At 30.8% G+C, this 22,601-nt stretch overlaps 1 protein-coding gene and 1 pseudogene across 2 annotated transcripts in view; one reads left to right on the top strand and one right to left on the bottom strand.

Annotated features, from left to right (window-relative positions):
• Positions 1 to 22,601, bottom strand: part of LOC142330004 (putative multidrug resistance-associated protein lethal(2)03659) — a 196,293-nt pseudogene that overhangs the window by 69,450 nt on the left and 104,242 nt on the right.
• The window catches only part of CCHa1 (neuropeptide CCHamide 1), a 174,936-nt gene that overhangs the window by 125,628 nt on the left and 26,707 nt on the right, over positions 1 to 22,601 (top strand). The gene's annotated exons all lie outside the window — the stretch shown is intronic.

The raw sequence follows: 22,601 nt of genomic DNA, 5'->3' as shown, positions 1-22,601 counted from the left end.
ACGCAATTAACTTTTAATTTTATATGACCAACCCTTACAGTGTTAGTATCAGAACTGTAGCAAAAACTAGAATTTTAAAGGATAAGGATGATAATAAAGACGATTATTAATTTTTTCTAGTCAGCTGATGTAAGAAAATTTCAGTAGTCAACGAGACTGAAAAAGTACTCCCTAAAAATAAATGAAATGTGAGTACCGCACGCTCTTCTCCCAAATATCAAAAAAGTACTACTCATGAAACATACTTGTAACACGACTGAAAATAGAAGTGAAATGTAAAAGACGAATTAAAGTCACAGAAGCATACCTACTCTCACCCACACATGCATTATAAAACAACGTAAGCAAAGGAAAAGTTACGAGTGAAAAAAAATTGTGCAGGATCACTAGACCTAAGCACGCAAACCGACAAAAAGCAACGACAACTTTCACGACATGGTTTTATGAATAAAGTAAACTATTTTTTGTTTAAAATTACTGTATCATATTTCCAACTAAAAAACGCTTGTTACCGGATAATCAGACATTAACAAATAATAACAAACCATCGAATATTATTACAGTTGTATTATAACTTAGCGATATTACTTAGGAAAATATATAACAAAACTTATAGTACGATTTAAGCATATAAACTATCAACATATTTTGGTCGTCGAGATTTAATTAATGGCAGTTTTCGACATAAATCACTCAAGGTTGGATAAGAAATAATTACAAATACATGTCTGTGCTTATAGCCTATCGTTTAATAAATAAAACAACAAAAAGGAAAAATCACAATTTTAACCGCGACGATAAACCAGTTTCCGAAAACTGTTAAAGGAAAAATGATGATTGACTTTATCCAAAATGTTGCTTTAAATAATTCCATATTACCTTTTGAGTACTTTAAAAATTCAGCACTGCGTAAATAGCTTCTTTTTTTAATACTTTTATTTATAGTGGCATCAACAATTAAAGTCATTAACGATTTATCAGTGTAACGTAAGTATATCAAGTATATCGGTAGATGTTTAGCCTTGAACAAACTCAGGCCGACCATTCCTGAGATGTGTGGTTAATTGAGACCCAACCACCAAAGAACACCGGTATCCACGATCTCGTATTCAAATCTGTATAAAAGAACTAACTGCCTTTACTAGGATTTGAACCTTAGAACTCTCGACTTCGAAATCAGTTAGTTGATTTGCGATGACGAGTTAACCATTAGACCTAAATGGGTTAATTGTTGACACCTCTTCTTTCTTTACTGTTTAGCCTCCGGTAACTACCGTTTAGATAATTCTTCAGAGGATGAATGAGGATGATATGTATGAGTGTAAATGAAGTGTAGTCTTGTACATTCTCAGTTCGACCATTCCTGAGATGTGTGGTTAATTGAAACACAACTAACAAAGAACACCGGTATCCACGATCTAGTATTCAAATCCGTGTAAAAATAACTGGCTTTAGTAGGACTTGAACGCTGGAACTCTCGACTTCCAAATCAGCTGATTTGGGAAGACGCGTTCACCACTAGACCAACCCGGTGGTCCTAATTTTTGACACCTTCTTTCTTTCTTCTTTTTTTTCCTGTTTAGCCTCCGGTAACTACCGTTTTTAGATAATACTTCAGAGGATGAATGAGGATGATATGTATGAGTGTAAATGAAGTGTGGTCTTGTACATTCTCAGTTTGACCAATCCTGAGATGTGTGGTTAATTGAAACCCAACCACCAAAGAACACCGGTATCCACGATCTAGTATTCAAATCCGTGTAAAAATAACTGGCTTTAGTAGGACTTGAACGCTGGAACTCTCGACTTCCAAATCAGCTGATTTGGGAAGACGCGTTCACCACTAGACCAACCCGGTGGTCCTAATTTTTGACACCTTCTTTCTTTCTTCTTTTTTTTCCTGTTTAGCCTCCGGTAACTACCGTTTTTAGATAATACTTCAGAGGATGAATGAGGATGATATGTATGAGTGTAAATGAAGTGTGGTCTTGTACATTCTCAGTTTGACCAATCCTGAGATGTGTGGTTAATTGAAACCCAACCACCAAAGAACACCGGTATCCACGATCTAGCATTCAAATCCATGTAAAAATAACCGGCTTTACTAGGACTTGAACGCTGGAACTCTCGGCTTCCAAATCAGCTGATTTGGGAAGACGCGTTCACCACTAGACCAACCCGGTCTAATTTTTGACACCTGCCCAAGTCAATTCTAACGGTTTCAGCTCGGTAAGGTACGGTGGAAATTGTAAAATATCGCGATTAACGTATTTAATGATTTTGTCTACTGAAAAAACCTTATGTTTTTTAACAATTTCATTAAGTTCTATTTTAATATTACGATCCATTTCACGGAAAGGTATACCATGTGACTTCAGCCAGTCTTGCATATCGATTTTTTTGAATTCGGATTAGATGGTAAATTTGGAATCAGTTTCTCTTTAAGCCACTTTGAAAAGTCTCCCGTGGCTGTCATGGATTTCCACATAGTAAGGCAATGTTGTATGAATCTTATATCTCCATATGTGCAAAATAATCGTTCTTGATCCTTTGCCGACCGGTTTTTTTTCAAACATTCTTTAGGCGGTTTTTTTTTCAATCCATCCTTTGATTTATAAATGAGAAAAATGTATGAACGTTTCATTGAGAAACTCAAGTGAACGATTTTGTCCTCTGAATTCATAATTTTTTTTCAGATACTTATAGCGTTTGTCTTTCCTCTAATGCCGATCTATTTGTCGAAATTTTAGCCCATTATTTAGCCGCGCTTTATTTTCAAAACACGTCTTAATGATATTGCCGGAACCTTCGAACTCATTATTATTAACTTATTTATTAACTTTTGTACGGTCGGAAGACATTTTTCTAGAGTGTAGAAATTGTTAACTACACGGCGAACAGCGCACAAGTTAAATTCGTCTAACCCAGAAATAGGACACGGGGTCTTTTATTTTTTATTTTTTGGAGGGGGTGGTAAAGAAAAAGTCGTTGACGGATTTTCAGTCATAAATCTTGCCTCGGTCATAAATTTCATTCGAGTTATAGACCTTTTCGAAACTCCGTCGCGGCACTAACCCTTTCTATTATTTTTTTAAGATCGATAATAAATTCTCCATTTTTTTGCCTCTTTGGTTATAAATTTCACGTCTTTAACCACAACATCGCGAGATTGACTATATACAAATTTTCTTCCCCGAGTTTAGACGTAATTTAACAAACTAAAACTAACATTTGATTAAAATTAAAAAAAATTATAAAATCTACACAACTAGCCCGTAAAAGTAATTTCCGTATTAGTACAGGCAATTTGTCGTCAAAATAGGCTGTATTTGAAAATCCTTACCTACCGATTGATCTTTTGTCCATGCGTTAGGGGCGATGAGGGAAGCTTAACTCCAGATTTTTAACATCCCCCTCCCATAAATTTTTGAAAAACTCGAAATACTCAAAAAGTTTTTGAATTGCGTTTTTCTCTGAATCTATGCATTTTAGAGAAAATTTTTTCAAACAAAAGATGTAGAGGAGAAAGTCTTGAAAGTTAATGTCTTTGAAGTTATGCCGTATAATTTGAAATTGAAACACTAGGTGGCGCTGAAGTCGTAAACACGTTGTAAACGACTAGACCGGTTTCGAACACGTGCCCAATTCACAAAAGTTTCACACTTTCACAAGCTACAGCTCCAAAACGGTAAGTCGTACAAGAAAATTGTTTAAATAAAGGTTGTCTGTTTTTTTGAGATTAACAACTTTTCCAAATGCAATACAGACGAAAAACAATTTTTTCCGGTGAAAAAAACCGAAAAAACACGTTTTTTACAAATTACAAATACAAACAGCGCCACCTAGTATTTCAATTTAAAATTATACGGCATAACTTCAAAGACATTAATTGTAGAGTAGGATGTCCTCTACATTTTTTGTTTGAAGAACGTTTCTCTAAAATGCATAGATTCAGAGAAAACCCCATTTCAAAAACTTTTTGAGTTTTTCAAAAATCTATGGGAGGGGGATGTTCAAAATCTGAAGCTTCCCTCATCACCCCTAACATATGAAAAAAACATCAATAAGGATTTTCAAATAAAAATACAAATTGACTGTACTATATTAAAAGATCGTAAACAACGAAATATGTCTGTGATGTAACAGCGAACAATAATCACGAATTGAAGAACTGTGTGTGCATATTAGTGCTTTATATTAATAATGAAATTACATGTAATTTAATTTGTTTACAAATATTATTGTTAAAGAATATTATAAATACACGTTATGATTTCTTTTTTATGAATAATATCTGAACACAAAGTACATACTTATATCTACCCCCACGTTCGTATAAATAATAAAATTTTGTTGCTGATAATTTTTGTTTGCGGCAGATGACTCATTTATGTGTTACTGATTGTACACTTATGAAGGACGGATAGAGGTACTGTCATCCGCTGGAGTTGTAGGTTCACGAACCATATATAATGGCACTATCTATAGACTGATGTATGTTGAGAAATCATCATTAACTAATTAAACACCCACGGCAAAACACAAATAGCATTCGCAAACAGAACATAAATAAAAACAAAATTGTATTATTCGATACACCATATTTTATCCGTGTAGTTACTGACAGATCAACAGTTCCCATCATTATTAACATTTATATATCCACTTTTTAATTTACTACAACACAATTGTAATTATCAACGTTCTAATGAACCAGCTTTGCTAATGATAATCTGTATTTTAAAATAAAATATGTACTTATCCATTAGCAAAATAACACGGCGTTAAACAGTTACAAAAATTCAGTCAAAACTCAACACGAATCATGTCTCCTACAACAAATCGGTAACAAATTTATAAAAAAAAAAAAAAAATGAAATAAATCTTACCAAGACAGGATTTAAGTTTTCGACCAAAATTAACAGGAACAAAAAATTTAACAAACGTAATTAACGTTCGTTCTTAGTTATTTTTTTTATTTTTTTGCATATTTAAAGAAATTTCCATTTTAATTATTTAAATCGCTGTACGCCAATATTTTATTTCGAACCAGAACGTCTCAATACATTTTTAGGACTGATATATTTAATACTGAACGACTAGTGAGAGATGTCGTTGGTAAAGGGCAATCTGAATAATTTCATTGCAATGCTCTCGTACTCGAAATATCTGACATCCCGCCTTCCAAAATGTTTATACGATGCAGTGAATTCCGTTTCAATATAATCCGTTACCTTTAATAGGGTAGTTAGGTAATCTACAATTGTCGTTTAAAATGTTCATATTTATAAATAATGTAAGGACTTTCTAATAACACCCTATTAAAAGTTATATGTGAATACGATAGATTTTTTAGAGAATATAGAAAGTAGTCATTCAAATTTTCATTAGTTAAATCATTTAGAGTGCAAATAAAAAACATGTAGTTATAATTTACAACGCCTGAATTTTTCGATATTTTATTATATAATTTCATAAACAGAATCACATCAATTACAGGAAATTATGTTTTCCTCTTTAATTTTTATTTTAGTTCACTCTTAAGTACCGACTTTTCTCACAGAGTTTAAATGCTACATTATAATAATTAATATAGTCGGTTAATATTAGTACAGAAAAATTACAAAATTTATTAACTCAGTGCTTCATCTAATACTTATTTTAATAGTCACTTATGTGACTATTAAAATAAGTATTAAAATAAGTCGTTGTTTTTACCACTGTTATCAGTGGTAAAAACAACGAAATATGACCAAAATCTCGATTCGATTCCTCCCAAATCCAAGTCGATAAAAAATAAACCAATGACAATTTACATTCATCCTCGCATATCTCAGTTACAATTACTTTTCAACTTCTCAAAAGATTAGATTACTTCAGTAACTAACCAATCAGTTTACCGCATTTACCTAACGAATCGCTAGTAAAAATACGACTGACTAATAAAAAAAGATACTACGACGCACCAATCACAGCTGGAACAATAAACTGACCAATGAATAGACAGTAATTTCAGGCCGATCATAATCCCTTATTTTTACCAACCACAAGGTGTGAATAAAACTTGTCAATTTGGATACAACAGATTTTGCCCGATAAAATACGGACCGTTTCGGAATTCAGTTAATATTATATCATATACAATCGCCATTCTTTACATTTAATCAGACACAAAGACGGACAACCATTTAGAAGACATTTAATTGTGACCAAACCAAAGAGAGAGAAATATGATAGCCATTAATTTATTCCATAAACCTACCAAAAATAGTTTTAGCCTACCCAAACCAATTTATTATTGAATATATAAGTATAAACAATCGACTGTGTACATATATTGTACGATTACAGTTTATTAAGTGAAACAATATATTACTATAGATCTAGAACTTTTTGACTGTTGAAAACAAGAAACTGTAGGAAAGCGATAAATAGATGTAAAAGTAGTTTAATTTTCACACATTTGTTTTAAGTCAGTCGAAATTTTTAAACAAATACAATTTGGGCAAAATACATTTTTAGGCAAATACAATTGTTAAATTTAATTGTTCACCTGTAAGGAAAACTGGTATATATACACGAGGTCAATTCAAAAAAAAGTAAATGTAGCAGATTTTACGCAATCATACATCATCAGTAAAACTAAATAAGGAATATTTAGCTTTTACCCAATAACCGCGAGGGGTCTGGAACAAAAGCAGAAAACTCAGCATTTAGGCCGTAAACACAGCCCGACCGAGCTTTCAATACGTACGAAAAAAGGAAACACCCTGATTGAGATTTATAGTCTTATTTGCTGATGTGCAAGTAATAATACAAATATAACAACAAAACTAATCTTCTTCTATCTTCTACTTCTATCTTCTTCTTTAATTACTATATAACATTTTGAAAATAGTTTTTCGGACTTTCGTTTGTACATGAAATTATAATATAAAAATTTGACTAGAAATATGTGATTGAGAATCGATACTAGAATGTTAGTTTTTTTTTTTCGAGTGACTAGTTAAAAAGTATAATGTATGTTTTATAGACAAATTGTCCCGTTGTCATAAATAAATGTTTAATGTTTATATTTTTTCAAGGCAAAAAATTAAACTTAATTATCATTTTCACAGATTTTAACATTTATTAATTTCCTTACTTTCGTTTGCAATTTATTATTTCTAATCTAATCGAATAATATTATAATCTAATCTCATTTTCTTATCGGTTGTCTACTTATGTCTTTACCTGAACCCGATTACAAAGACATTGAAATTAACCGCCTAGGTCGTTTTCATTTACTCCAGAAATTCGTCCAATCCATCTCTGGAAACGATGCTCTTAAGGACTATCTTCATTATCTACAGCAGAGAAATAAATGGCGTTTCCCTTCGCGTATTCTGTATATTTGAGACTTAGTCATAATCTGAACAATTGTGAAGAATACAGAACAATTAGTTTAACTAGTCAAGCATCAAAATTCTTAACTAGAATTCTATACAGAAGAATTGAGAGGAGAGTGGAAGAAGTGTTAGGAGAAGACCAATTTGGTTTCAGGAAAAGTATAGGGACAAGGGAAGCAATTTTAGGCCTCAGATTAAAAGTAGAAGAAAGATTAAAGAAAAACAAACCAACATACTTGGCGTTTATAGACCTAGAAAAGGCATTCGATAACGTAGACTGGAATAAAATGTTCAGCATTTTAAAAAGATTAGGGTTCAAATACAGAGATAGAAGAACAATTGCTAACATGTACAGGAACCAAACAGCAACAGTAATAATCGAAGAACATAAGAAAGAAGACGTAATAAGAAAGGGAGTCCGACAAGGATGTTCCTTATCCCCGTTACTTTTTAATCTTTACATGGAACTAGCAGTTAATGATGTTAAAGAACAATTTAGATTCGGAGTAACAGTACAAGGTGAAAAGATAAAGATGCTACGATTTGCTGATGATATAGTAATTCTAGCCGAGAGTAAAAAGGATTTAGAAGAAACAATGAACGGCATAGATGAAGTCCTACGCAAGAACTATCGCATGAAAATAAACAAGAAGAAAACAAAAGTAATGAAATGTAGTAGAAATAACAAAGATGGACCGCTGAATGTGAAAATAGGAGTAAAGATTATGGAGGTAGAAGAATTTTGTTATTTGGGAAGTAGAATTACTGAAGATGGACGAAGCAGGAGCGATATAAAATGCCGAATAGCACAAGCGAAACGAGCCTTCAGTAAGAAATATAATTTGTTTACATCAAAAATTAATTTAAATGTCAGGAAAAGATTTTTGAAAGTGTATGTTTGGAGTGTCGCTTTATATGGAAGTGAAACTTGGACGATCGGAGTATCTGAGAAGAAAAGATTAGAAGCTTTTGAAATGCGGTGCTATAGGAGAATGTTAAAAATCAGACGGGTGGATAAAGTGACAAATGAAGAGGTATTGCGGCAAATAGATGAAGATAGAAGCATTTGGAAAAATATAGTTAAAAGAAGAGACAGACTTATAGACCACATACTAAGGCATCCCGGAATAGTCGCTTTAATTTTGGTGAAACGACTAGCACTAGATAGGGAATCTTGGAGAGCTGCATCAAACCAGTCAAATGACTGAAGACAAAAAAAAAGTCATAATCTCTAAGAACTGTTCACCAATGCAATTGAAATTCGGGATTATCACTAAAGTTTATCCAGGTCCTAACCAATTACTTTGAGTTGTCGATTTAAAGATTGCTAATGGTCAGTTCCGAAAACCTGTGCATAAGTAGTGTTTGCTGTCAGTAGCTGACAATTAATTGAATACCTTTCACTTGTTACTAATTGAGAATATTAAAAAAATAATAATTTTATTGGTTGATATTACACTTTATTATTGAATTTGATTAATATGCTTTCAATTGTGATTTATGGTCACAAATGTTATATATTATTACAATGTAATATTCTGTATTTATATCAATATATTTATATGTTAATCATATAGCATCTGTGAGCTATGCGTCTGCGGGGAGGTCCAGTCGAACGAACACATGATGTTTGACTGCCCAGTTCTTCCAAGGGCCAGAACTTAGAAGTCAAGGGGAAAATTGGCCACTCACAAGCGAGTCAATGTGGCGGGAGCCGCATTATCGGACCGTGTGGTAGTTCGTTGATGCGGTTGCTTCGTTCAACCGACATCAGTAGTTTACCTAAGGGAAAAGCCTCCTACCGCACTGCTTTAGGAAGCTAACAGAGAGATATGACTGGCTACCAGCTAGATTAATGCTCCAAGCCCTTTAATAGCGGGCAAGTACTTGCTGGCATTCAGCGGCCTAGATGTGGCAACAAATTGATATCTTTGACGAGATAAATTTCATTATTGATACTCATATATGTTTAAGTAGTTGACGGAGTGCGCCTACCCATTTTAGTGATATATATGACAAGTGGGCGGTGGGAGACGCAAGCGAGTGGTATATGGTACCACGCTTATTCCGCTCACGCTTTTAGGTTGGCTCTAGGAGCTAGTTAGGATACTGATCGCTAAACTGTTTGGAGGCTCTGTAGCCGTATGTAGCACAGAAATTCGGTCTAATGCTTTAGGGCGACCGAATGGGGTGGTGGCAGGAGAAATACCAATCTTATTCATATGCTCTTAAACTTCTATCATTTTACTCCACAGACTAATTATTAAACTACATTTACTTGTACACATGTACTACACGCAGACACCACAAACAACATAAACACACACGCGCGCGCACACACATACACAGAGGGGAGGAGAGATTATATGTTAGATGCTTTAAGTCACTAATGTGCAATAAATCATCATTATTTATACTTTATAGCCAATGGTATCGTCGTAATTCGATCCACTGGACACATCTTCTCACAATAGCTGCGTCCCGAACAACATATTTAAAGAAATCCTAGTCCCTATATGATCATAATTACAAGTTTGCAAGAATATATATTTATGTATATTATTACAAAGTTATTAATATTCTGAGCATTATTATTATTATTATTGTATTACTATTTTTAAACACTGATTTTCGATCAGTATCATAATGATAAAAAAAAAGTAAAATAACTATAGTTGGTTTATCTTGTACTACTGAATCATATTCATTATATAATTTATATTTGTATTTGTATAACATTTACGTACCTGATAATATAACTTAATTATATTGATATTATCATGTTATTATAAATAAATATAACTTATTTTTTGACGGGCAGTATGTCAGATTCGTTTGTTTTCTTTGTCCTCATGCTTAATGTAAACATCTCCTACCATCGTCTTATTTCTTTTTATTTGTTAATGAACCACCTGATCTTTATTAATTATATGAATTTACTTTCTTTTAAGATGTATTAGCAACAACATCACTATATTTTTATTGTTCTAGCTAGATATTTTTAATATATATTTAAAATATGAATAAATGTGAACTTAACTAAAAACATAAATAATTATAACTCATTGCAACGTTTAATTAATGAAATGAAATATTTTGAAAGTAAATAAAGGAAGTGATTATTAATAATCGGATATCCGGCACTGATTGATGTTATACGGTTTACATAACCGACGAATTGCTCTGCGGCTGAAACTGTTGTACAGATTTATTTACATATTGATAAGGACTATTAACATTGTTTTCCGATTAAAACACATGGTCATCTTTATAAACGCTGAAACAGAACATTTTATTTGAAAACAAGAAATCGTTTTTATATGTTACTAGCTGACCCGGCAATACTTCGGTATTGCTATATTTGCGTATATACATAGATTAAACGAACAGAAGTGAACTTTTTTTGATAAAACATTAAAAAACTGGACATTATGGAAGATTACAAAATTTAACCTTTCCTTTTTTTCCTCCTTCCAATCTTCTCTCCTTCTCCTCTTTCCCTTCTTCCCTTTTTCGCAAAAATATTTATTTTCACTTAACTAATATATATTCTAAATATGAGTAAAATCGGTTCATAAATACAATTTTTCTAAATATTTTCAATCCCAGCCCACCTACCGGGTCAATTTTTTGCAAAAATATTTCTTTTCGCGTAACTAATATACATATATATTCTGAATATGAGCCAAATCTGACCGTAAATAAAATTTTCCGAAATATCTAAACCCTAGTGCAATCTAGCGGATCCATTTTTGTAAAAACATTTCTTTTCGTGTAACTAATAGACATTCTTAATAGAAGTAAAATCGGACCATAAATACAATTTTTTGAAATATCTCAACCCCGCACTACCTAGCGGATCCAAACTAAATCAGATCCTTCACAGGCGTGCGCACAACAACTCACAAAAGTTTCATCGCAATCGGATGGATGGTATAGGAACGCATACGGAAGAAACAAACAAACATTCATTCATTTATATATATATAAGATTGGTTGTTTTATTCAAAATCATCGTGATTTTAAAACAAACGGTATATTTTGAAAATTATAATCTTAAAAATTTGTGAAATATAGTTATGAATTTTTTTATAAATTAGCGAAGTTCAATAGTAAATTTTAAACCCTTTTAAAATTTCCTACCAGGTAACTTTACACGTATGTTATACCACTTTACTTTTAAACGCAAATATAATTTAACGGGTAATCGTGAAAATACAAGCGTACAAATTTATTTATTTTTATAAGAAAACTTATTATGGCAGAGACTAATGTACGAGTCTATCAAAGATACCGAAATTCTCATATTTCCAATAATAGTGCAATTTTCTTTAATTTTTTCCCATTCTTAAAGACAATTTATTAAAATTTATTACCGAATATTGTACTTAACTGAATTGAGATCAAAATCTACTATTTTCAAAAATTGTAAAAACTCCAAAATTAATATTACTGCGCTCTAGTAAATCTACAGATACAGTTTACTCTTCTGAGTGTGGTATTTTAAGAACGGGACTGAAAATTCGCTGCACTCAGCGTAGTACAGTAGGGAGCAAAGCATCTGTCAAAGAATGCCTAGACATAAAAAGTTTCATTAGCTATGCTTTTAAACGAACTTGACCTGTCAGTTCTCCCCCTTTAACCTTAAAATTTTGGATAGATTCTTTGCTCCGAATATAGTACTACACTAAGAATGTAAACTTACTAATTCGTTAATAATATTATACCATTCGTGTATATAATTCAGCAACCTATTCTGAGAATAATACTTTTACTAACAAGAGTAAAATCGGTATCTTCTGAAACATTTACTATCCTACATCCAGTTTTACAATTCTTTATAGTTAATTTATCAGTTTGACGTCACTGGTAAAATTACTAACTTCGATGGCAATTTAAACTCTATTCACTATTTCTAATATTTAACGAACAAGGTCTGATTACGAACAACACAAAATCAATTTATCACTTGAGTACGCGTTTAAAAGAATGACTATCGTATTTTTTACTGAATTTTGAACTTTAGAACGATTTACTTTAAAACTTCTGCACGTTTTATACATTTTTTTTTCTTTTAAATGAGAAATTTCGTCATTATTAACACTATAAAACCAAAAGTTTTTTACAAATATTAAATAATTTAAAACTCCAGAACTGAATATTACTAGTTTTGGATTAGAAATTGGGGCGCATAATTTCCAAAATTAATTTGTAAATAAAGAACCTGAAAAAAAAGAAATATTAAATTTATTTAATAACTTTGTGAAATGTAGTACGTCGTTAAAAATGTATAAAGATATTTTTTTTTGAATGATTATTCCTATTTTTATTAGTCAATTTATTAATTTTTAGTATTTAGAATTCACAAACTAGAAAAAACTGTATTTTATGTATTTTTCGTCAATAAATTTTATTTACAATATTTTCATATTTACAATAATTTTAATATCGTAGTAAAATAATTTTTCCACAATTTTACTTCCTTGTACAAAGTAAAGAAAATATTGTGATCGCGAAAAATTTCAGTTCCCTGATTTCAACGGAAATATCCATTTTGACTAGTTTCGGCGTGACGTTTGTACCTACGTATGTATCTCTCACAACTCAAAAATAATTAGCCATAGTTTTATAAATTATTTTTTTATAAATTAGTTTTTTTTTTTATAAATTATTTTTTATAAATTAGCGAAGTTCAATAGTAAATTTTAAACCCTTTTAAAATTTCCTACCAGGTAACTTTACACGTATGTTATACCACTTTACTTTTAAACGCAAATATAATTTAACGGGTAATCGTGAAAATACAAGCGTTGGATGTTGGATACAAGCGTTGGATGTGAAATACAAAGGATGTTTTGATTTAATTTGTTTAAATTTTTTATTCAGGATTATTGTAACATGTAGTTGTGCATCTCCCCTTTTGATTGCAATCGACTAAACGAAAAGTGTCCGAAAAAGCATAAAATCCAACAAAAACTTGGATTTGGACTTTTTCTTAACTGCAGTAATAAGCCTTCATTAAGTGCTTTTCAATGATATATCATAAGCTGTACTTATTTTCATTGGTTCCAGAGTTGTAGCCAAATAAAATTTTAATTAATGAAATATCAGAATCCTACAAAGGAGCACATCGGTTCGATTCAAACTTCATCTCCTTTTTTTATTTATTTTTTTTTTTAATTTAAATATTTTGATTTATTAATAATTATTATCCTCTCATTGTAAAAAAAAAATTGCAATGAATAATAATTCAACAACACTACAAAAATAAAAAAAAAATGACAAAATATCAGAAGTTTTTAATGAAATGTTTTATTAACTTTTCATTTAAAAAAAGGTGTAAATGTAACTAATAGGCGTACAAGGAAATCTTATGTTGTCCACATCAATTTTTTTAATTTAAAAGTTTGATCGAAAGACCACATTCAACTATTGTTTCATATTTTTTTTCGATTAATGTTCTTCAGGAATTAACATTTAAATCTGTAATTTGATAATACATTGTTTATTAAAGTATATATGTTCGGAATTGTTAAGTAACTTCTTTAATGTAAGTTTAAATTTCTTTACAATTCTGGTTTGGCTAACCTCGTTAAAATTGTTGTTATTAAGATAATACTAGATAATATTTTCTGCTAAGAACAATATGATTTCTATATTGAATAGTGTTTACCTAATAACTTAAATAAAGCTGTAGCTGCAGTGGCGTCAATTCATTGGCTAAATTTGACATTTTTAAAAAAATTCATATTAAGGTATGAAATTTATTTACATATGTCATCTTTCTGTTACTCCCCTAATTCAATTCTTTTCATTCTGTTTAAACTTAACATAAAAAGATCAGAGTATTTCAATAATTTATCTGCTACATAAAATGAACGTTAATAAGAATATCATTAAAAAAATAGTAAGAACGACAGTAAAATTTCCAACACTTTCAGCGCAGATGTTTGTTATTTAAAAATATTTTAAACAAGATTTTCGTTTTTTTTGTTTTAGTAGATTTATTTCAAATTTTGTTTACGATTTTAATTTTAGAAGGTTCGTACACGTAACAAAACGTGTAGGAAATTAAAATCCATCTGTTTATAATCTATATTGATAATGCGAACTAACCCGGATTGTTCAATAATATAAAATTTTAATAAGGTAATGATCGATAACAACATCAAATTAATATAACATTTATACAAATACAATATCTTATTCAATCGTTAATCAAAATACATTGATAAAATATGCATATTTTACCCGCAACAAAATAAATTATACAATTAAATCAATTTATTTAGTCACACATCGAATTAATGAATAATAATATCATAAAAGATTTATTAAAATGGTCCTGCCGGTTTAATTATTCAATTTCAAATTCCATTTGAATATTAAATAATAATGGGCAACGTAATAAAATAATTTTTTTTTTTTTTAATATTGAAGTACAGGTCATAAAGTGTAAATAAATAACACATTTTTAAAAAATCATCTAATACGAACATAGTTACTGAAAAAAGCTGTAAATGCGAATTTCCATCTATAAACAATCATCCTAATACAACTATAAAACAAAAAAAAAATATTAGTAATAAAATAAAAACGAAAGAAGGTACAGAAAAAATAACACTTACCAAGCATTAGAAAAAGTTTCTAGTTGTACATATAAATAAAACAACATACGGTATAACTTTTAGCAAAACTTTTTTCAACTTGATCTTTTCTCAGCAAGGTGGTACAATTTTTTTCAATTTATATTATAAATCCAGATAGATCAACTTTTGACGTGCTTCGTGAAAGATTTTATTTTTATTTATCATTTTGTTTACTTATTTTTTGTCTTATGTTTTCCTTTTGTATTATATACATATTTTTTTTTTTTAATTTCTTTACACGTACTAATAATTGTTTAACAATTGAAATGCGGCATAGTTTTTAATTGTTTGTAAAATATATCTTAAGCGTTTCTCTTTCCTTAAATAGATATATTAAGGACGATCCTTAATACAGAGTATCCCACGGACAAACCGAGAAAATTTCAAGACACGTTCTACCGGTAAAAGTAATTAAAAATGTTCATATTAACATAGTTCTGTAAACACTTTGTTTTCGAGTTAACGGCTAGCGAAAGATTTCGCACGGATATCAGCTCTTCTAATAAAATAAGACCTACTGTAATTTACATTAATTTTCTCACAATTAAATTCTCTACAGGTTTTGTTACTAAATCTTTCGCATTCATTGTCATTTAACAAAGCTATTGTACTACAAAGCTGAAAAAAAACTTGTTTTTCGATAGCGAATTTTGTGTTTTACGTAGGATATTTTAAAAACTACTTGAGTTACAGTTCTGGGATCTGTTTTATCCTATTTCCCAGCTCGAATTACATAAGAAACCACTAACTTTACTCCTTAATTTGGGTCTCAAAAATTACAGTAGGGCTTCTTTTTATTAAAAGAGCTGGAATCCGAGCGAAATATTTCGCTAGCCGTAACTTGAAAACAAAGCGTTTCCAGACCAATTTTTATATGACATTTTTTCATTACTTTTACCAGTAGACCATATCTTGAAAGTTTCTCCGTTTGATACCGTGTATTCTATCAATTAACAAATACACGTAAGAAACAAACGAAATTATACTAAAGAGAACATGAAAGGACCATTCCAAAATTGTGTACGTTTAAAAGCACGTTTAGTTTACCAAAAGGTTTCAATTTGCTTTTTCTTTAGGTCAAATTTTTGTTTTTTTAGTTAAGTCTATTACTTCAAGTCAACCGGTTCTACACAAATTAATATCTGATAAAAACGTTGTTGATTTTGTTTTCGATTGGAAATATTTTCCATTTTTTTGTATATTGCATTTTTCATTTTATAATTGCTCAAAATGTGGTTTTACTCGTATTTTTAATGAAGTGTACTCGTATATGCAGTTAAGACAAAACCGAAACAAATTATTCAATTAACTCGTTTTTGCTTTTATTTCTTAAGACATCCATCGCACGACAAAAATTTTATGAAATTTTTCATGTTAAAATTATCTTACTCTTGCACAGAAATCTTAAATCAATACTCCTCCAAAGAAAATATATTTATTATGATTTAATACAAAAAGCATCTATTTTAATTGAAAATATTAAAATAAATGAACTTTTAACAACAACTATAGGAAACATTTTATTTTTATCAAGTTGTACTTTTTCATATTTTACTCAAATAAAATTTCATCATTAAGGATATCCCATAAAGAACGTATACGATCCAGTTCAGACCAAAAAAACTCTTCAAAAAACATACTGCGATAGCGTTCGCTGTTCACTGTTTGCGTTTCCGGCGCCATCTTCGAAGAAGTACGGCCCAATTACGCCCTCAGCCCAAATGTCACTCGTTGTGGATGTAATGACTTCTCCATAATTACTCGAGGGTTTTCCGAGACCCAAATCCTGCAATTCTGTTTGTTCACGAACCCGTTCAACAGAAAGTGGGCCTCATTGAACATTACTTCTTGATGAAATTGTTGTCCACTCTTTCTTTCACAAGCACCCAATCGGCAAATGCTCAGCGCTTTTCGTAATCTTTTGACTTCAGTTTTTGAGTCAGTTCGATTTTAAGTTGCAGATCTTATTTCAAAATTCGTTGCATGCCGGTTCTGGAAATATTCAATTGTTGTGAAAATAGGCGAAAAGATTTCACCGGACTTACAGCAACATTATCACTGATGATGGCGATGTTTTCCGCAGAACGACTAACACGAGAACGTCCCGAGGGTTTAATGTTCACAACCGAACCGGTTTTTTTTAAATTTAGCAATCAGACTCCTCACAGTCGACATATTCGGTGCATTACGTTGACCAAATATTCCACGGAGTTTGCGAACAGTCTCTGCACAACATCCACCAAATTCAACACGCTGTTCCATCGTGAAGCGCTCCATTCCTACCGTTCAGAAAACAAATGACGATCATGCGCTATTCGGCACTCCGCGACTACTGACCAAAGAGACAACATATGAAAATCGTGTAACGTTTAGTGTTGCCAACTTACTAGAACTGAAATGACGAGCATTTCAAAAGTTGCGTTCTACATGAGACACCCTTCAAGAGACAGAATTAAATTTAATAAAAATTTTAAAAAATGTAATGGAAATTTTTTTTTTTTTTTAATTTTAAGTGATTGTTATCATCTATAGATATAAAAACTAAAGACTCTGGAATAATTTCACCTACTGTTTGTACATGATTTAAGTTAAAACTGTTTACCGCTAAAATACTATACATAGCAAAAATAATAAATAATATGCATTAGTATATACTGCTTACTACTACGTACTAGTAATATGCTACTAATACTACTCTTACACCTACCTTAGTATTGGTTATATAGTAGTCTGCAGATATTTACAAAAATAGAATTCATAAAATTTATGTGTCTTTCGTTTAAAGTATAAAACTTTAATTATTTAATATGAAAATGATTTTTTTTTTAATAATCTAGTAATCGCATCCAAATAACTGTGCAAGTCAGGAACGTGCTGAAGAGTTTTTTAATACCTCTTAAATGAGGTAAATGTTTTAGAGGTTGACCAGTGATTTCAATGAACACTAACAAAAATTAGGAAAAGTAGATAAAATAATAATTGGAGTAATAATGATGATACTTCTTACAGACTAACAAAAGGAAGAAGAAAATGAAATTAGAATAAAAACAAAGCAAGAAAGTTAGAATGAAATTAAACGATAAAATTTAGCACGTAGTAACGTACAAATAAAGGGAAAAATGACTACTTGTTCACTTTCTAGTTTCTTCACTCCTTCATTTGTTTGATACCGTCCGAACGAATCTAAATCGTCACGTACATAACACTTAACGCAAACAATTCAAACAAGAGTTAATCTTTCAATTACATATACATTAAAACACGTACTTTTTTATAAAACAATTTCACCGTATTTTTAGGTAGATTTCATAAGAAAGCTACCTATTGTAATGATTCAACTTCCGGAAAATTTCGACATAATTTCGCATTTCACATCCCAAAACCACCGTCAGTTCAAAAGTTTATATATATATATATATATATATATATATATATATATATATTTATATATAAATATATTTCACTTTCTTGTGGACACGAAACTACCGTAATTTTGCGCCAATCAATTTTAAAATGATACATAAAATATAACAACCCAAAATCTCGGTCGAGTTTGTTAATGGGAAAAATCGGACCATGGGGGAAGAGGCTTTTTCGACAAAACAAAATATCACTATAACTTTCTTATTAAGTAAAATATCGAATTCGTTTAATGTTCCTACTATTCTTTGGATAAGGGTCCCAAACTTATCTAAGTAAAGTTTTTTGATATCACCAATCATTGGCCTAGGAGGTGGAAAAACTGGGGTTTCGAAGACAAAAAAAACATACCTCCCATAATAAGCACAGTATCGACTCTGTTTAAAGTGATAAACAATATCTAAAATGTCCTGTAAACATTACCTAAAACGTTTTTCTGAAACAATTTTTGAAATGACCAACCCTTACGGAAAAGGATGATCAAAATGTTGCTGGAATTGTAAGAAGATGGGGCTTGTCGTATGCTAAATATGTGAAATTTTTTTCACATGGAACCATTATCATATTCAGTAAATTTGAAGTTTCTCTTAAATTTAAGGTGGAAATCTTTTTTATCTCCTACTTAGCACCGGTGAAATTTACCTCCGCCTTCCGGCGTGCCGAAAGGGATATTTTTCAAACCGCATGTAAAATAATAATCAAAAGCGTTTTTTTAGTACATCTAAAAACCTTTAACCTCTATTTTTCTTATTTTTAATTTAATCCGGATATTTAATGTATAATTTGTTTAAAGATATATAAATCGAAAAAGAGTTTTCAGAAAATCTAGGAAATACGAGAAGTATGTATTTTAATCGATATTATTAATAATCGAAAGCAAACCTACTAAATTGAATTCCCATATTGGGTACTTATACAATATAAATCATGTATTGCTACCCGACAGAAAAAATTATATTAATTTGTCTTGTCTTACACACTATTTATCCTAGTATTTTTTACAAAGATAATTCAATAAATGAGTTAGAACAGTTTTTTCTGCTTTTCATTATACAAACAGTCCCTATGGTGAGAAAAATTAAAAGTATTACACATTATTTTAAAGCAAGGCAGTGGATGAAAATAGTTCATTCCTTTCTTTTCAAATAAAATCGGTATAGGATGATTGTTAATAATAATTCTATTTTTCGAATTACCCAATACAATTATACTTTTTTTTCTTTTGTGTTATGCCATGACGCTGATAACAATTCGGTTATAATTCCTAACAAGAGACCAAGACAAACCATGCAATATATATAACAGAAGATCTACGTAACTTACAATTTATTCACAAAAAGTTTTTAAAAAAAGTTAGTTTACAATTCATTTATATTTAGTGTTCATGTAAACAACCCGTTCCGGTTCAAGGTTGAAAAACCCCCTCTTATATTTCATATCGATCGAATATTTTACGTATATTTTGTTTATAATTACGATCAGGCATCATCCACTGATAAGAAAAATAAAGATATCAAACGTATAAATAAACAATTAAAAATTCATACACAATTAAACTATAAATTAATCCACTAATTTATTTATAGCACATACACAATCTTTCAGCATCATTTTATTTTTCACGCGAGCAAAGCTACTCCCCATCTATAGTGTACGTAAAATCTACAAGCTGTCTCTACTTGCTTTTCTATACCACTCCTGTAAATCGCCAGCTGGAACACGTGCTACTGGTTGCCACAAGACCTCCAAAACGTATAGACTTGTTTTTATTTTTTTATTATTATTTATTCTCCCATACTAATTTATTTTTGGTATTAATTATTTATTTAAATTTGTCGTTTAATTATTAACTATTTATTTCATCTGTTATTTATTTGTTTGAGCTACTATACAAATTAATTTGTATGATATCATTCTATGTTTTACGTTTATAAAATATAGTCAAAATTAACGTTTTAATCAATTAAATTAATTATACGTGTTAGATCCGTTGCGATGTGGAGGATCATAAAATCTTTGTGGCAGGTTTAAGAGCAAGTATGAACTGTAGATGCATGGGTGACGAATTGAAACAACGCCTTGTTGCTTATTGAATGGTTATTTAATATCTTTTCGTCTCGACATTTCGATAACATGTAGTTGAACTTAATAAAACATATAACGTAACGAATATAATTAAACTTAATAAAGTATACAAATAAAATAAGCGTTCATCCGAACATTAGTATGTGTGTCCATCCTTTTTTTCTTTTCCTGTTTAGCCTCCGGTAACTACCGTTGAGATAATACTCCAGAGGATGATATGTATGAGTGTAAATGAAGTGTAGTCTTGTACATTCTCAGTTCGACCATTCCTGAGATGTGTGGTTAATTGAAACCCAACCACCAAAGAACACCGGTATCCACGATCTAGTATTCAAATCCGTGTAAAAAAACTGGCTTTACTAGGACTTGAACGCTGGAACTCTCGACTTCCAAATCGGCTGATTTGGGAAGACGCGTTCACCACTAGACCAACCCGGTGGGTTATGTGTGTCCACCCGGACTGAATGTACAACACGACCACTCTCGATCGGATTCTGGCGCCGAATGAAAAGAAGTCGCTACATCATAATGACCACTCCTTGCGGTATTATGACGTAAGACATCGTATGACCATAGCTTGCCGGAGAGCTCTAGCCCTCGCTAGGTAGCAGCACCCGACGGCACAAGTGGAACGTAACAATACGTTTATTATATTACATATTTCAAACTGGAATTTTCGGCCATAACGTTATTTATTTTTTTTTTTTTTTATGTTTACCCGTTTCAACTATGAATAATTATTTTGAGAAATAGTTAACAAATATTTTTTTGATATTATATTGTGAAAATAAAACCACAGATAAGACGTAAAAAGTTAAAAAAGAGAAATAATAAGAAATTAAATTCAGCTGAGCATCGGTTTACTAATCAGTGGTACTTAGGAATAAAGCTAAATTTGTGATTTTTAAAACAATATATTATAATGATGACATAACAATGCAATAAATCTGGAGAAAATTTATTGAAAAACCTCTAATGCGCTGTAGGTCATTTCAAGAAGGATACAGTCTACTAATAACTAAGAGGTGAATTTTTTCACGTCAGTTCCAAATGTAAGTTAACGGACTTTACATTACTTTGGCACTTTAACATCCAATGGACAGCGATAAGGTATTCATGTAGCGCAAAAAATAAAACAAATAAACGTTTCATATTAAAGAAACTATACAAAGTAAATGTAAAAGGGTAAATTCTTATTTTTAAGAGTAAACTTTAATACACGAATATATAAGTAAAATTTTGATTAAAGAATAAAGATTATATTACTAAAATGGATTATTATGTGTAATTAAGAATGCTAAGAAATAATTAGGTTAAAAAGACAATTATTAGATTCTAGCCATCACGAAGTAATATGATGAAATCAAATTAGGGCTGAAGGCCACTGATGTGGAAGGGATGGTATAATATAGAAATTTACAAAGAGATTTGCTAGGTACAACACACTAGTTAAAAACCTCAATAATCTTTTCCAAAATAATATAAAACAAGATAAAAATTAACTTAGAAAAACTATTAAAATACGAGGATAAGTCAAAAAGTAAAGAGAAATTTTGATTTTCCTCCCGATTTCATGTATGGCAGCAATGATAGTTCTGCTATAATTATAACCTCTATCGGCTGTTCATTGAAAGTATTATTTCATTGTTAGTTATTTGTGATTGTGTTTAAAAGTCTGTTTAAAATTTGTGCTCCTTTGTCTGATTGCACCAAGGAAGAAATGCAAGCAGTGATACGTTTCCTCAGTTCAAAAGGGGTGTAACCAGTAGAGATTATTCGTCAAATGCAGCGGCAATATGTAAAAAGTTGTTTGAGTGGAAGCAAGATCTACGAATGGAATTGATCGTTTTAAAAATTGTAGGATTTCTCTCTGTGATAAACAGCGGGCCTTCCAATTCAAAGACTAACAACAATATTGAAGCGGCTAAATAAACGATTCTCAGTAAGCTACAAATTACCGTTGATGACACTGCAAGTGAGTTGAATATAAGCCACGGCTCAGCATTTTCCATCATCCATGATTTTTTAAACTTTTGAAAAGTCTATGCTCGCTGAGTTC

This window comes from Lycorma delicatula, chromosome 9, assembly GCF_047948215.1.
Source record: "Lycorma delicatula isolate Av1 chromosome 9, ASM4794821v1, whole genome shotgun sequence".
Classification (NCBI taxonomy): Eukaryota; Metazoa; Arthropoda; class Insecta; order Hemiptera; family Fulgoridae; genus Lycorma; species Lycorma delicatula.
This window is presented reverse-complemented; position numbering and strand designations above follow the sequence as displayed.